The 14790-nt window shown below is 34.8% G+C and overlaps 1 pseudogene; it reads left to right on the forward strand.

The window, feature by feature from the left end:
• The window catches only part of LOC113092414 (protein eyes shut homolog), a 214720-nt pseudogene that overhangs the window by 85362 nt on the left and 114568 nt on the right, over positions 1-14790 (forward strand).

The following is a 14790-nucleotide window of genomic DNA, read 5'->3' on the forward strand; positions in this document are numbered from 1 at the left end:
ACGTGGGGACATTTTCAATGTAGTTTGGCAACTTAACCGTTTTCTAAGGGTTTACTCTATGGTGGAACAAATATTTCTCTTTTCTTTTCATTTCTTTCTTTCTTTTTTTATATAATTGCTGCGCATATACTGTATATGTAAACTGTATATATATATATATATATATATATATATATATATATATATATATATATATATATATATATAGGTATATAGGTATATAGGTATAGATATATAGATATATAAGAAGATGAACAAATGTCATTTTATGATTCAAAACTGTGCTTCATAAATTACAGAGCGACTGGTTTGCTGTTGTGTTCAATAGTTTTTAATCTGCTTTATCCTTCATTAACAGCATTCATGGTGTAATGAACTACTTTCTCAGAAGATAAATGACAATTTGATTCCTTCTGGTACAGTATATGACCCCTTTAACATGGATTTACAAAGAATTTGGAATTATACCCCATTTATTAATTTGGCAGACATTTTTATCCAAATCATCTAGCATTTCATCAGCACGCATGTTCCCTTGAAATCAAACCCCAGTCATGACATCAGGAGAGCTATAGGAACAAGACCTTAAGCCATTACATCATTCCTCTTTTCACTTCACATCTCAGCAGTGTTAAACAACCTCAACTCAACACTCTGTTTTATATCCCCATAGCATCCTTTTTTTCTGAACTTGTCTTTGTTGAAGGGGCTGTTGCAACATTCCCCTTGAGCATAATGGTGTTGTGAAGTGTGTATAATGGCCCGATGTCCTCTGTGTTCTCTTAAGACATAACAAATCACTCCATTTGTACACCACAATCCATGGCTCCTCTGCTCATCTGTTTGCTACATTCACTACATCTTTTTTAAATTGTCATGATCAGTGATTTAGCATCTTCCTTAACCCTAGAAAATTGGCAATCCAATTTTCTCCTACATTTTTCACACGGCAGAGACATTTAATCTCAATTAAGATGTAGTCACTTGTATTGAATGCACCATTTTTTTGGTAGCTGTTGTTTATAGTTTTAGTACATCTGTTTTACTTTATATTTATTTATTATTTATTATGAAGATCAGCTTGTGCTAAAGTATAGAATTTACTTAATATTATATATTTGGCTATAGCTAATCAAATGTAAATGAATTGTGAACTTTTTTAATAATGCATAGGGCTACTTTATATGAATGTGTTTCATAATCTAATGAGTTATAAATGTGCTGCCTTGCTCATTTCCATCAATAGTTTTGTAGTTCAGTTCTATTCACTGTCTTCCCAGCATGCACTTGGGCGTAGAGAATTAACAGGGCTCTACCTTTCGACTTTCAGTTCAGTAATTGTTTTAAATTTAAAATAAGTTTAAGCATGGATAATAAGATATAAGCTATTTTTTATATAAGTTAATTAGGTGACAACTTCAGCAATCTAATTACTTATTGATACAATTTTCAAATTGTTATTTTGAAATATCTATTTGCACACGGTTCTTGGAATTTCAGTTTACTTTTTTTTTATATGATCTGTTCATTTTGACACCCAATTTGACTGATTTGCGTTACTTGATTGTACAGATTATTAAGTATAATTAATAATACTGCATGTATTCTGCCATAATTTTGAGAATGCCATTCTGCTGTACTGTAGCATGTGGTATTACAGTACTACTACAAAATATTCATCATTTTATAAATACTCGCTTTTCATTGTAGTCTTTCCAAGCAGCAATTTACTGCATTATTATGCAGAAATTCATCTTGCATATTCTATCTATCTAACAAGTTTTCTTGTGCAACTTCATGTAAAGACAGGAGCAAGCTTTCGAAATCCCTCTCACAGATTGCAGTTTATTTCCTGGCAGTGTTTATGTAGTTATTTATTTACTTCTGTTAAAATAAAAATACCACGCACAACCCCGGGTTTCTCGGGAGAGCTACGATCCCAACTGATGATTTAGCAGCCTAAATAAGATTATACTATCCTTAGCCAGGGGTGAAAAACAGAAGTCTTCTGGAGGCATCTGATCTATCACACCATGTCTGCATAGCTTCTTCTGTCTTATGAATAAGGCCTGCGGTGCTCAAATTACATTAGGCAGAGCTTAACACTGTGTCTGTGTCGGGATGAAGCACAGATTAGCATGCACTCCAGGATCAACCCTCAGGGCAGCCATGATGAAGAACTCTAGCCATGCCTTGACTGTGCAAACCTGTGCTCATTTCCATTGTATGGGATGAGATGGAATAAACCTTTATCATGCAAAATAACAGACAGCAAACCACCCACAGTGATTAATTTTCATAATGAAAACTTTAATGACAAAGTGGAGGGGAGAGTCATAGTAAACTCAACAAGAAAGTACAGCACATCTGAAATAAAAAAGACGAAAATGCATTTACATCATAGCTTCTATTCGAGCACTAAATAGAGAGTACTCGTTCATTCATTTCAAGTGCTGTTTATTCCAGAGCATGGGGTGTAATTCTGAATATTTCTCTTTGAAATGCATGGTTCATGCATATTTCTTCAGTAATGTATGCCAAAATTAATAGTTTGCATGCCTTTAAAGACATGCCTGAATATCTGATGTGCAGTGGTGGGTGGTTGAGAGAGTGCATTTGCATAGCAATGGTTGCTCTTCCATAAAGATAACAACTTTGAAAACCATGCTAAATACATTTGGAGGTAATAGTAGGTGGGTTGGGAGTTGAAGCTGCCCACAGATTGCCCTCAGTACAAATTATAATATGATCCTCAACCACACGCCTTGTGTGTGTGTCTGCGTACTTTTTTCAGACTAAGAAAAAGGAATCGGAAGGTCTTTTTTTTTTTGGTAATGTTTGATTATGCTTAAAGAAACTGATTGAAGTGTCATCTGTTTGGTAACACTTTAAAATAACGTTCTGTTATAAGTTATTTATAAATTATCAGTTAATGATGAACTAATCTTTTACAAAACATGACTATACTTCCATAAATTATTAACAAGTAATTTAACATTTTAGTAATGTTTTATTAATTCAGTTATAAATCACTTATAAGTTATTAGTTAATGATGAACGAATCATTTACAAAACATGACTATATGTTTACAAATGATTAATGAGTGGTATGCTAACAATTTACAAATGTGTTGTAAATTATCATTAAAAAAGTTGAAATCATGAAATAAATCAAACTGATCATTAGTAGATGGTTTATAAGTTATTAGTTGATACATTATCACTTATAAATCATTTAAGTATTTATGTCAAAATAGTTTTGTATAATTATCAATAAACAATTGTTAATCATAAACAATTGATGAACAAACCATTAGTAAATGATCAGTATATGATTTATTGGCAAATTTGTTAGCTGGTTTGTGTTCAAAAGCACAAACATGCAGGTATGATAAAGCACTATTTTTAAGAAGAGTAACTCATTTAATTTGAAGTGGATAAACATTTATAAATGCCTTAGTCAGGTGATTCCAACTATTCATCACTTCTAAATGTGTTACATATCACTAATATTTATAAACTAATTTATAAATGACTTAGAACATTATTATAAAGTGTTACCAGATTAATACTTATTCAATAAAGAACATTTTTGAAAACAGACAAATGTTAAATACAATACTTTTGCTGCTTAATGATTTTGTGGAAATAAGATTGATTGATTGATTTATTTATGTAATTGAAAGTGAAAAAGAACAACATTTATTTGAAATATTTTGAAATTAATTTTGTAATTGTAACTTTTGATCAATTTAAAAGTATTTTTCAACAAAAGTATTCATTTCTTTTTTTTTTTCTTTTTTTTTTTTACTATACTAGCTCCAAATTTGTATTGCAAAATTAATTATTGCTTTAACACTGCAGTGCTTTAATATACTGTCATTCTATTAATTTCCTGTGAATGTTTTTACTGTGGACGCATTTTCAGGTGCGTTGAGTGATTTGTGGCAGAATATGCTCATCTAGGTCAAGGCAAGGGTTAGATGAAAGTGTTACAACACTTGCAATTATCTTTTCATTCGCTGTCTTCATTTGCATTAAAGAGTTACAACTGCCAGGATCTGTCTACCCGGCTGGGAGGGGGAGTTCTGTCAGTGGGAGACCGATGAATGTTCATCAAACCTCTGTAAAAACAACGGCACCTGTACAGACCTCGTCAGTGCTTACAGGTGGGTTGCAAAAACACAGCTTGATGGAGCAAAGAAATTCTGGATGAATGGAGGCTAAAGATGGGTCACATGGTCGACTAGTTTTTCCAACAACCAACCTTGATTAATGAGGTAGTCCAGTTTATGTAGATTTTTTGTATTTATTCACTAAAAAAGGATTTCTTTGCATTTCCTGACTCATTTGTATGTTACTTTATTCTCGCTAATAAAAAGCCATGGCTTGTGCCTCAGTAGACTCTTAATTTGCTGCTTAGCAGAGTAATTGTTAAGTTTAGATATTGGGTAGGATAAGGGATGTAGAATATGGTAATGCAAAATATGTGCTTGATAAGTACTAATAAACAGCCAATGTGTTAATAAGCAACTAGTTAATAGTGAGAACTGGTCCCTATACTAAAGTGTTACGGTTACTTTGGATAAAAGTAAAAGAATAAATGTAATCAGTGTAAAAAAATCCCATTTAAATAGATGAAATTAGATTTCTGTTGTTTCTGTTAGATGTCTGTTGTGTTTCAGCTGTGAGATCATGTAAATACACTTTTGGCAGAGATATGCATTTAAAATGTGCAGTCTTTTCAAACATCAAATAGTGTATTTTTCTGTTTTTAAGACAGTGTGTCAAATTAACAGGCATTCAAATGTAAAAGTATGTGCTGCATTCTGATTCATATACACATACACATACTAACAGGATCAGTTTAATATCAGCTAATTGATTAAAACAAAATGTCAGTTGAACCCCTTAGACATAGAATATTTACTACTTAAAAAATATTTCAGGAATTTAATGGCAATTAAATCAAGTATGCTTAAACTCTAATTATTAAATAAAGACACTTTAGTTGTAAATTACAATTATACTGAAAAATAACTAATGAATATTTGATCATCCTATAATGAAATGAGCTGCATCGAACTATGCAGCTGTATAATTAAATTGCAGCCTATATTTTGATTATTGTACTAAGCTATATTGCGATTATCTTCCAGTCACTTATTTTTTTTTTACATTCAATATCATTCATTATTAGCTTTTCATTAACTCATGAATATATATATATATATATATATATATATATATATATATATATATATATATATATATATATATATATATATATATATATATATATATATATATATATGTATGTGTGTGTGCTTGTGTGTGTGCGCTCTTGTTTTTGTGACATATCAGGACTCAACTCTGTATAATGACATGGGTATGACACAGGTATTACAAGGAGAGGGTGACTTATGAGGACATAACTCATGTCCCCATTTTTCAAAACACTTATAAATCATACAGAATGATTATTATGATTATTATCATTTTTTTTTTTTTTTTTTTTTTTTTGAGGGTTAGGTGCAGGGTTGGTGAAGGCCGATAGAATATACAGTTTGTACAGTATAAAAACCATTAAGCCTATAGGATGTCCCCACTTTTCACAAAAACAAACGTGTGTGTGTGTGTGTGAAAAGTGACGAAGTGACGTGACATTCAGCCAAGTATGGTGACCCAAACCCAGAATTTGTGTTCTGCATTTAACCCATCCGAAGTGCACACACACAGAGCAGTGAACACACACTGTGAACACACACCCGGAGCAGTGGGCAGCCATTGCCGCCCGGGGAGCAGTTGGGGGTTCAGTGCCTTGCTCAAGGGCACCTAAGTCATGGTATTGAAGGTGGAGAGAGAACTGTATGTGCACCCCCCCCCACCCACAATTCCTGCCGGCCCGAGACTCGAACTCACAACCTTTTGATTGCAAGTCTGACTCTCTAACCATTAGGCCACCATTAGCCCACGACTCTCTAACCATTAGGCCATGAATTTAAGTGTGTGTGTGTGTGTGTGTACTTGTTTTTCCATTCTGGTGGGGACTTAAACCTGAATACACACAGACTCATGGGGACTCGTGTCACAGTGGGGACCTAAATTGAGGTCCCCACGGGTAAACAAGCTAATAAATTACACAGAATGAAGTTTCTTGAAAATCTAAAAATGCAGAAAGTTTCCTGTAAGGGTTAGGTTTAGGTGTAGGGTTGGTGCAGGGCGAAAATACGGTCTGCACAGTATAAAAACCATTACACCTATGGAGAGTCCCCACAAGGATAGCTGACCAGACATGTGTGTGTGTGTGTGTGTGTGTGTGTGTGTGAGTGTGTGTGTGTGTGTGTGTGTGTGTGTGTTTGTATGTATATATACCTGTAGTTCCCTCACAAACCTCCGGGGTTCCATAAACCCCCATTTAGCAAACCATGCATTATGTATGAAGAAAGTAGCACTAAGTTTAACCACCTATTCTCTCGTCACGCAGAGACAGACTGCACTTTCAAAACCGTGTGAGATAATGAATTGCAGATGGCAGGTAAAACAAATGAATCAATCAATGCAGCACAGCAGGAGGAGGTTTCTCTCAATCGGTGACTCTCTTGAGAGAAAAGCTCCTGCTTCTGTTTCACCTAATGTGCCCTCTTGCTAAGGGCAGCGAAGGGAGGAAACAGAGCGAAGGCAGGAAAGAAAATAGACTGAAAGTAGAGAGCAAGAGAATAGAGGATGGGTTTAAGACAGGGATTGGCAGCACGGCTGTAAGATCACTGCCACCAAGTGGAATGCAGATACCTCCAGCACTGTCTGGGATTCACTCTGGTAAATATAATCCCAGCTCACTGCTCTAACCTCCCAGTGTCCTACTTCCAGCTGTCTGGGATTTAATGCTTCTCAGACCAGTAGTGCAATTAACCTATAAATCCCCTCAGCTGTCCAGAAATCTCCAAACACTGTTTCCATTTTGACTATGAATAACAAAATAAAGTAAAACCGTGTTTTTGTTTTTAGTTTGCATAACTTTTTGGAGATTTGTGGCTTATAGCATTGCTGGTGTAGTTCTAAAACTAGACTGTACTAATATACAGATTTCATTTTTGTGACCTGAACTAAAGCTTATTTGATATGTTCTGGCCTAACTTCCTGTTTTGACAGGAAATAAATCAAATAGACAAAAAAAATAAAAATACATATCAAGCCATTTTTAAAGTGGCTTTTAAAATTTAAACATGAACTTGGCATTTAAGTTGTTTTCTTATATTTTGTGTAAATAGTGTACTTTATTTCATGCGCTGCCACGTTTTTATTGTGAAAATGATGAAAGAATATAAAAATATGCCCACTATGAGTATAATTTGCAATTCTACAATATAATTATGACTCATTGCTCATTTTCTTTTAATAACACCTGTAGGAATATCATGTCTGGCCTCTTTAAAATAGCTATTGTGTGTGGGGTTTTTCCGTCTGAAATTAAGTAGAAGGTTTAATTTATAAGAGTTTAGTTCATGGCACACAATGTAATCCTGGTCTAAAATGAACAAAAAGAGATTTTCAGAGACGTATGACATTCATTAGTGAAAAGCACCACAGGGCTAAGCCAAATCGGAGTCTGCCCCTGAGGGAATTTGCTTTTATGCTACAAGGTCACTGTGTGCTAGGAGTGTCAGTTGGTCTGTATGTGAACGAATATTTTAATAGTACAATATTATTTTCCTCAGTAATTTCACACAATGGAATTCCAAAGGATTTCAAGACTTCAAATGTAATATATATATAGAGAGAGAGAGAGAGAGAAACAAAAAATATAAAATGGTAAGCTGTGAATTTCCAAAATGAAACAACTTATTTTTGAGATTGACTCTTATCTCTATTTCAAATAAATGCTGTTCTTATATATATATATATATATATATATATATATATATATATATCCCACTAGACAGTTACCATGAGTTGAATCTCAATGCTTTCTCACAGAATGATAAAGGAATATGCTTCTAAAGTGATGCTTCTTGTGCACTGCACTCAACTGTTTCTGAAATGGAGCTTTGTGTTCGTGTATACTACCTCTTTCATTTGGCACACATCCAAATATTCCATAATATTTCCATATTGCAATGTAATGTATCTGAATGCTAAACAATTTTTTATTATGTAAATTATAGGCTTTGTACTTCAGTTCCAACGGTGACACAGAGGCAGGTGGGCTGAAGTTTGGTTCACTGTATTTTATTTTGATGAAGTACCAACTGCGCTGTCAAGTTAGCAATGCTGAAACTGATAACTGTTTGCTTACACCAGCAGAATCAACTTTTAACACTTATTGTCTTATTAATGCATCACTGTATTCACCTTTATTTCCTTGGCAACAATGGTGCCGCCATTGCATTAGTCTTACTTCCGGCTTAGAGGAACCTATCTAAGCTAGTGGCTAGATAACAGCACAACAGAACGATGTCCCAGTAAAAAAGTCTCGGCGGGTGCTAAAAAGATGGTCAATTTCAGGTAAGCTAACATTAACTTAGCTAGCTATGTGCTTGTTCCCCTAACATTAGATTTATGAAGTTCGTTCTATGAATACATTTAAGATCAGTAACAAAGTACAGCAAATTTAGCATGATTACCATTTAGCACCTATTTATTTAAAATATAAGAATAATTACGATAGTACAAGATAACAATAATTATGCACACCTGATTATAAGGCGTTTTTCACTTCCAAGTTCCAGCCTCCTCTTTTTATAATATGTAATTTATAAATGTTCACTTACCTTACTCCACTGTACTCCACTGGGGTTGGACTCCCAATCGAAGGGTTGTGAGTTCTAGTCTCGGGCCGGACGGAATTGTGGGTGGGGGTAGTGCATGAACAGATCTCTCTCCACCTTCAATACCACGACTTAGGTGCCCTTGAGCAAGGCATTGAACCCCCAACTGCTCCCCGGGCGCCGTAGCATAAATGGCTCACAGTGTGTGTGTGTGTGTTCACTGCTCTGTGTGTGTGCATTTCGGATGGGTTAAATGCAGAGCACAAATTCTGAGTATGGGTCACCATACTTGGCTGAATGTCACTTCACTTTCACTTTCACTTCACTTTACAATCAAGAGATTAGACAAGATACTTAGTCTGCAGATGGTCATCAGGTCAGCAGCTGTGTATGTCACAAACAAGTTAATATACTTAGGTTTTTATGTTAACAACACAATCGCCTCAAGATATTATCACAAATAATAAATAATGATGTGTGTGATAGTCTTACCTTCCCTAATATTGAGGCTGCATGACTACACAACCTTCACAAAACCAGCGATACACCGATCCCTGCTTACTAACCAGCATGCGTGCCGAGTGGCTGGGGAGCACATTTGCTTTTAAAAAGACAAAATCACCCTCGCTGTGTAACAGTACACGACCCACTTTCCCACTGTGTAAATAATGGTAGGCCTCGGTACTTTTATCATTTTTCATTGCTGCTCCATCAACTCCTTCTGACAGGACGAAGTAGTTAAATATATTAAACTCAGATTATATGTAGACTACGTTACATGTAAAAAAAATTTTTTTACCTTGTTTATCTGTAAACTAAATCAAATATATTTCAAGAAATTATTCCTTATATATATATATATATATATATATATATATATATATATATATATATATATATATACATGTATGTAGGCTACTGCAGATTATAAGTATGTAGCAGAATTCAAAAATATTTAGTATTTTTACATCTAGGTGGGGAAAAAACTTATTTGTACTACTGTCTGTTCAAAATAAATGAAAAGAAACCGAGCATAGTAGATTTTTATTTTATTTTTTTCTGTTGTACCGAAATCATATTGAACCGTGACCATCTGACAGATAGCCAGAGCCCACCACGACCGTCGAGCCATCGCTAGAGAGAGTGGAAGAGCTGAGGATCGCCACGGAGCCATAGGCCATGACGTGAGTCCAGGTGTGTGAGCCAGCAACACTGCCTGCCATGAGGGAGAAATCCACAGCCGCTGTGAGAAGGTCACGCCCCTGGACTCCTTATGTTGCGTTTTCCCTCCATGTGTTCCATGTCCCATGTTGATTGTATCATTCCTAGCACCTGTGTTTTTTTCCCAATCATCCTGTGTTTATAAGCCCATGTCCATTCAGTTCATGCTTGTCGGAGATTGGACATCTACCTTTGTTTTTCCTGTGCTCCTCTCCAGATTATTAAAATAAAAGAAGATTGTTCTGTGCATTCCTGGTTTCCTTGCTCCTCGCTCCTTGACTTTAGGCAAAGTGTGACAGTTTCCTTGTGAAAGTCAAACTACTTTGTTTGGCCTTCCAAAAGAGGACACAACTAGAAATCAGTGGTTAAGTTGTATTTACAACACTGTTCCAGAACAGTCAACCCAAATATTCAGATATGTGCAGTGCATTTTATGGAGAACTGTTCCCTGATCCTGGGAGAGAAGACTACAAAGCCAGCTGTTCTGACTCACAGTATATAAGTATGTTTACTCTACATATTTAAAGGATTTGCCACTGACAATTCAAATGTGAGTTTTGAGCAGTGTAGAGTAGCGCTTGTTGTTTGTCGTTTTTCCGATCAAAAATGCAAACATGGTTTTATGTTTACGCAGTGTGATGCAACGCATTAAAAAAATCAGTATAAGTCAGCGGTTCTCAATGCTAGTCCTCGCGCTACCCTGCTCTGCACATTTTGTATGGCTGCATCAGAAAACTTAGGCATTGACTTGCTGCCTCGTTGTCATATGAGGCAATGACTTTACAGGCAGAGTTTTTGCACAAAGTCACCTCATGAAACTGATTTAGGACAGACTTCTGAGGCAGCATAACGGTTTAATGATCTACAACAAAATAGAGTTTTTGTGCTAACTAAACTAATATTTCATTACTATAATACTTAATTTCTCTATATACTGTAACTAACATCATAAGTGCAAAAAGTTAGTCAGAAGTATACATTTACACACAAACTGAACACCAAACGCCACTTTCAGACGCCATCTTTTTTTAGCTCAACCATCACGGAATGAATGAAATCAACCATCACAGAAAGGAAAATGAATGGTCTGGTTTCTTAAACTTTCACTTTGGAGCAAAAATCTGGCTTTAAACGTCACAAGATTTGACATTTATTGTGATAATTATTGAATAAATGAATAAATTACATTTTAAAATATATTAAAATAGAAAATTTGTTTAATTTCGAATATTAGTTCATAATATTATTGTTTTTACTATCATTTTGAGCAAATTAATGCAGCCTTGGTGAGCAAAAGACTTCCTTCAAAAACATAAAAACAAATCTTTCCTTTTGAATGGTTTAGCGTGTGTGGAGTCTTTTATGATTCTCCTTTTAATGGTGCATTTCTTTTCTTTCATTTTTTTTTTTTTTTTTTTTTTTATAGAACATATTACACTTTGGTCAGCATCCATGTTTGTTACTGAAAAGAGCAGCCAGAAAAAAAAAAAAAAAATATATATATATATATATATATATATATATATATATATATATATATATATATATATATATATATATATATATATATATATATATATATATATATATATATATATATATATATATATATATATAATAAATAAAAAACATCAAACAAGCTTGAAATTACATAAGCAAACAATGAACTCTCTTATCTGAAAAATACTTATTTTGCCATATAGGTGCAAGTGTCCTTTGGCTGGACAGGCCTGTATTGTGGAGAGGATGTGAAGGAATGTTCTTCCTCTCCCTGCCTGAACGGAGCACATTCTGTGGAGTCTGACATTCCAGGGGAGTTCTCCTGCACCTGCCCGCCCTTCTTTACTGGACCACTCTGTGAACAGGCCTACAACCCCTGCGACCTGCGGCATAACCCCTGCGGCATTGTGCCTGCTTACCCACCTGCTTAGTGAGATCCTTCATTCATAGGACTTTATTTTTACACTTCTGTAGCTTGTTTTAATTAATTTGCCTTCCACTGAGTTGGTTATTCTGGTAAAATCATACATTTCCTACTGATTGCATCTTTGAAAAGTTCTTATTTTAGTCCCTATTTAATGGGTTCCCATTGAAAACCTGCAAATATATATATATTTTTTATGTGTGACGACTTCTTATAGAAAAGTCATGTTTATAAGTGTTCAATTGTGTAGTTAAAATTATTTTTTCTATTTTTGTTTGGGAAAAGAACAATAACTATTGCTGAATATTGCTCTATAGTGTTTAAGGTATTGATCTTAGGTAGAATAAAATGACAGTATCAGTCCCTCTATTGCGGTTCTTGTTCAAGGACATTGATGTATCACATGGAGAAAGACATTTGTTTGCAACCCATCCATACTTGCAAAAAAAAAATTAACAGATTCTTCTAAATGGCCATCAAAGCAGAAAGTTGCTTTTTGCTGCCAGATGGTGTACTTACGGCATCTCTCTGCAAGATCTAATGGGGTCATGTCCCAACAAAACCTTGACTCCTTGGCCTCATTGGAGACATTTTGTACACTTACTGTATAAGTATGGTTATTTAATTCTATTATTATTTCATACGTTTGGTACAATGCATAGATTTGGAAATTCAGGCAGCAATTTATATAAAATGATTTCTGTTTTCCATGAGTAAGTCATGCTTTAAGGTCTGCTTTTGGGGTTAATCTTTTTGTAACTGTAAAGTGAATTTGAAGTAAAAGGTACTGAGCAGGCAGTAGATGTCACAAATATGTAAATGTGCACGGAGGCATGTGATATCACAACCATATTGTGAGATTTTTTTTTATTAGCCTTGAGCCAATTTTGCTGCTTGATTTCAATAGATGGTCTTTTTGAATAAGGAAACAAACTACGGCATCTGAATATTGCAGTGTGTTCGTAGTGTATTCTTTCTATTTAATGGCATTAAGGAAATGTTTTTTTTTTTTTTTTTTTTTTATAACCCTGTTTATAGTGCTTTAAGTAAAACATCTGAATGTTAGTTCAGATAAATGATATTTAATAGACAGGCATGTTTATATTATTTCTTATTTACAATAATTTCAAATGCATATCTAATATCTCACTTGAATTGCCAAGCGTTACATTCAACTAACCTTCAAATCTGCCAAATACTCCACATTCCTGCACTCGTAGAAGGAAAGAGTGGCTCATGAGAGGAAACTGTGGCTCTCTGGATATGCATGACTTTCTAGTTTTGTTCTGCCAGCTCTCCCCTGCTGTATTTGTCCATTGATGTCTTCAGCATGGGAGAGAATTATTAAGGATCACACAGTGATTTGAAGCCATTGTAACTGCTTGAATCGTACTTTCTTTCTTGTTAAACGGTGTCTTACCCTTCCAATGATTTTGCAATTTTCTTTGCTTTCCCATTTCTGACTTTGTCTGCAGAGACAAGAACAGACCCTATCACTTCTGCCAAAGAACAAGTTCCAAGTGTTTCATTAAATTTTGGCTGCAGGTCTCCTTCAAAGGAAGACGAGCGAGCCCCGTCTGATGAATGCACAGAACAGGGGGTGCAAAAGAGGTTTCTGCTCAATCTCTTTAATCACAGTAAAGCATACTCGCATGCGCACATAGACACGCTCGTCTGTCATTTGAAATCCTCCTGATATTATTATGCTCATTGAGACCAGATCACTTACTCTTAATACATGTCTGCTGCGTTTCAGGCACAGATTGCTCTAACTTGAAATTTTGCACATTTGTATTCAGTTGATCACTCCAAAGTTTCACAGGGATCTGATGCGTCCCCGTAGGGATTCAGAAGCTATTACTCATTCAACAGCAGTGTATACCACAGTGCTGTGCAGCTGTATAATGCAGAGGTCTGTCCCACTGTGTGGTTACAAGGGATGAATGCTCGGAAGTCACAACAACCACAGCAACTTTTTCAGCACTATAATTAGAGACAATGTCAGTACTTTCTGGTCAAAGCGGCTGTCATTGTATCTGGTTGTAAATGTATGAATTATAAAAAGATCTTGACTACCTGAAGATAATTAAAGAGCTGGGCAAACCAATAGGTGGAGTACCGTATGTAGTCAGTAAATCACATCACAACCTTGATACAAGTATTCTATTCTATTAATATTGTGTCTAATATAAAGCTTGTTAAGTGCACTGAGGTAGACTAACGGACTTGTCACAGCACTTATGTATTGTTGCACATTTGTTGGTTTGACTATTTCTGTTTATTGTCATTTGTACAGTAAGTCACTTCGGATAAAAGCATCTGCTAAATGATTAAATGAACACTGAAGTAAAATAATTAATTACTGTTCTGCCTCATGGCAGTTTTATTGGCAAAGGCCCTGTATTGATTATAGTGTACACATAATACTTTTAAATGTTTCTGAAAGATTCTTATGCTGCAAAATCTTTTAAATTTAACATAATATAAGAAAGAATTCTGAAACATTGTGATGCTGAAGAAAATGAAGCTGTGCACTCACAAGAATAAATTACATTTTTATAATATATATTTAAATAGAAAACAATTAATTTGGTGCCGATTGCCTTGTGTGCACTGCACCGACTTAACAGCTCCAATGTAATTCCAATGGGCGTCCCGAGTACGAATCCCAACTTGAGGGCCTTTTCCCGATTCTGGTCCCTATCTCTCTCCCACTTCACTTCCTATCAGCTCTGATCTGTCCTATTCTAATAAATGCAAAAATGCAAAAAAAAAAAAATAAATCTTAAAAAAGATAGAAATGGTTATTTTAAATTGTAATAATATTATACAGTATAACTGTTTATATTATATTTGTTCGAATAAACACAGCCTTGG

This window comes from Carassius auratus, unplaced genomic scaffold, assembly GCF_003368295.1.
Source record: "Carassius auratus strain Wakin unplaced genomic scaffold, ASM336829v1 scaf_tig00214577, whole genome shotgun sequence".
NCBI classification, from domain to species: domain Eukaryota; kingdom Metazoa; phylum Chordata; class Actinopteri; order Cypriniformes; family Cyprinidae; genus Carassius; species Carassius auratus.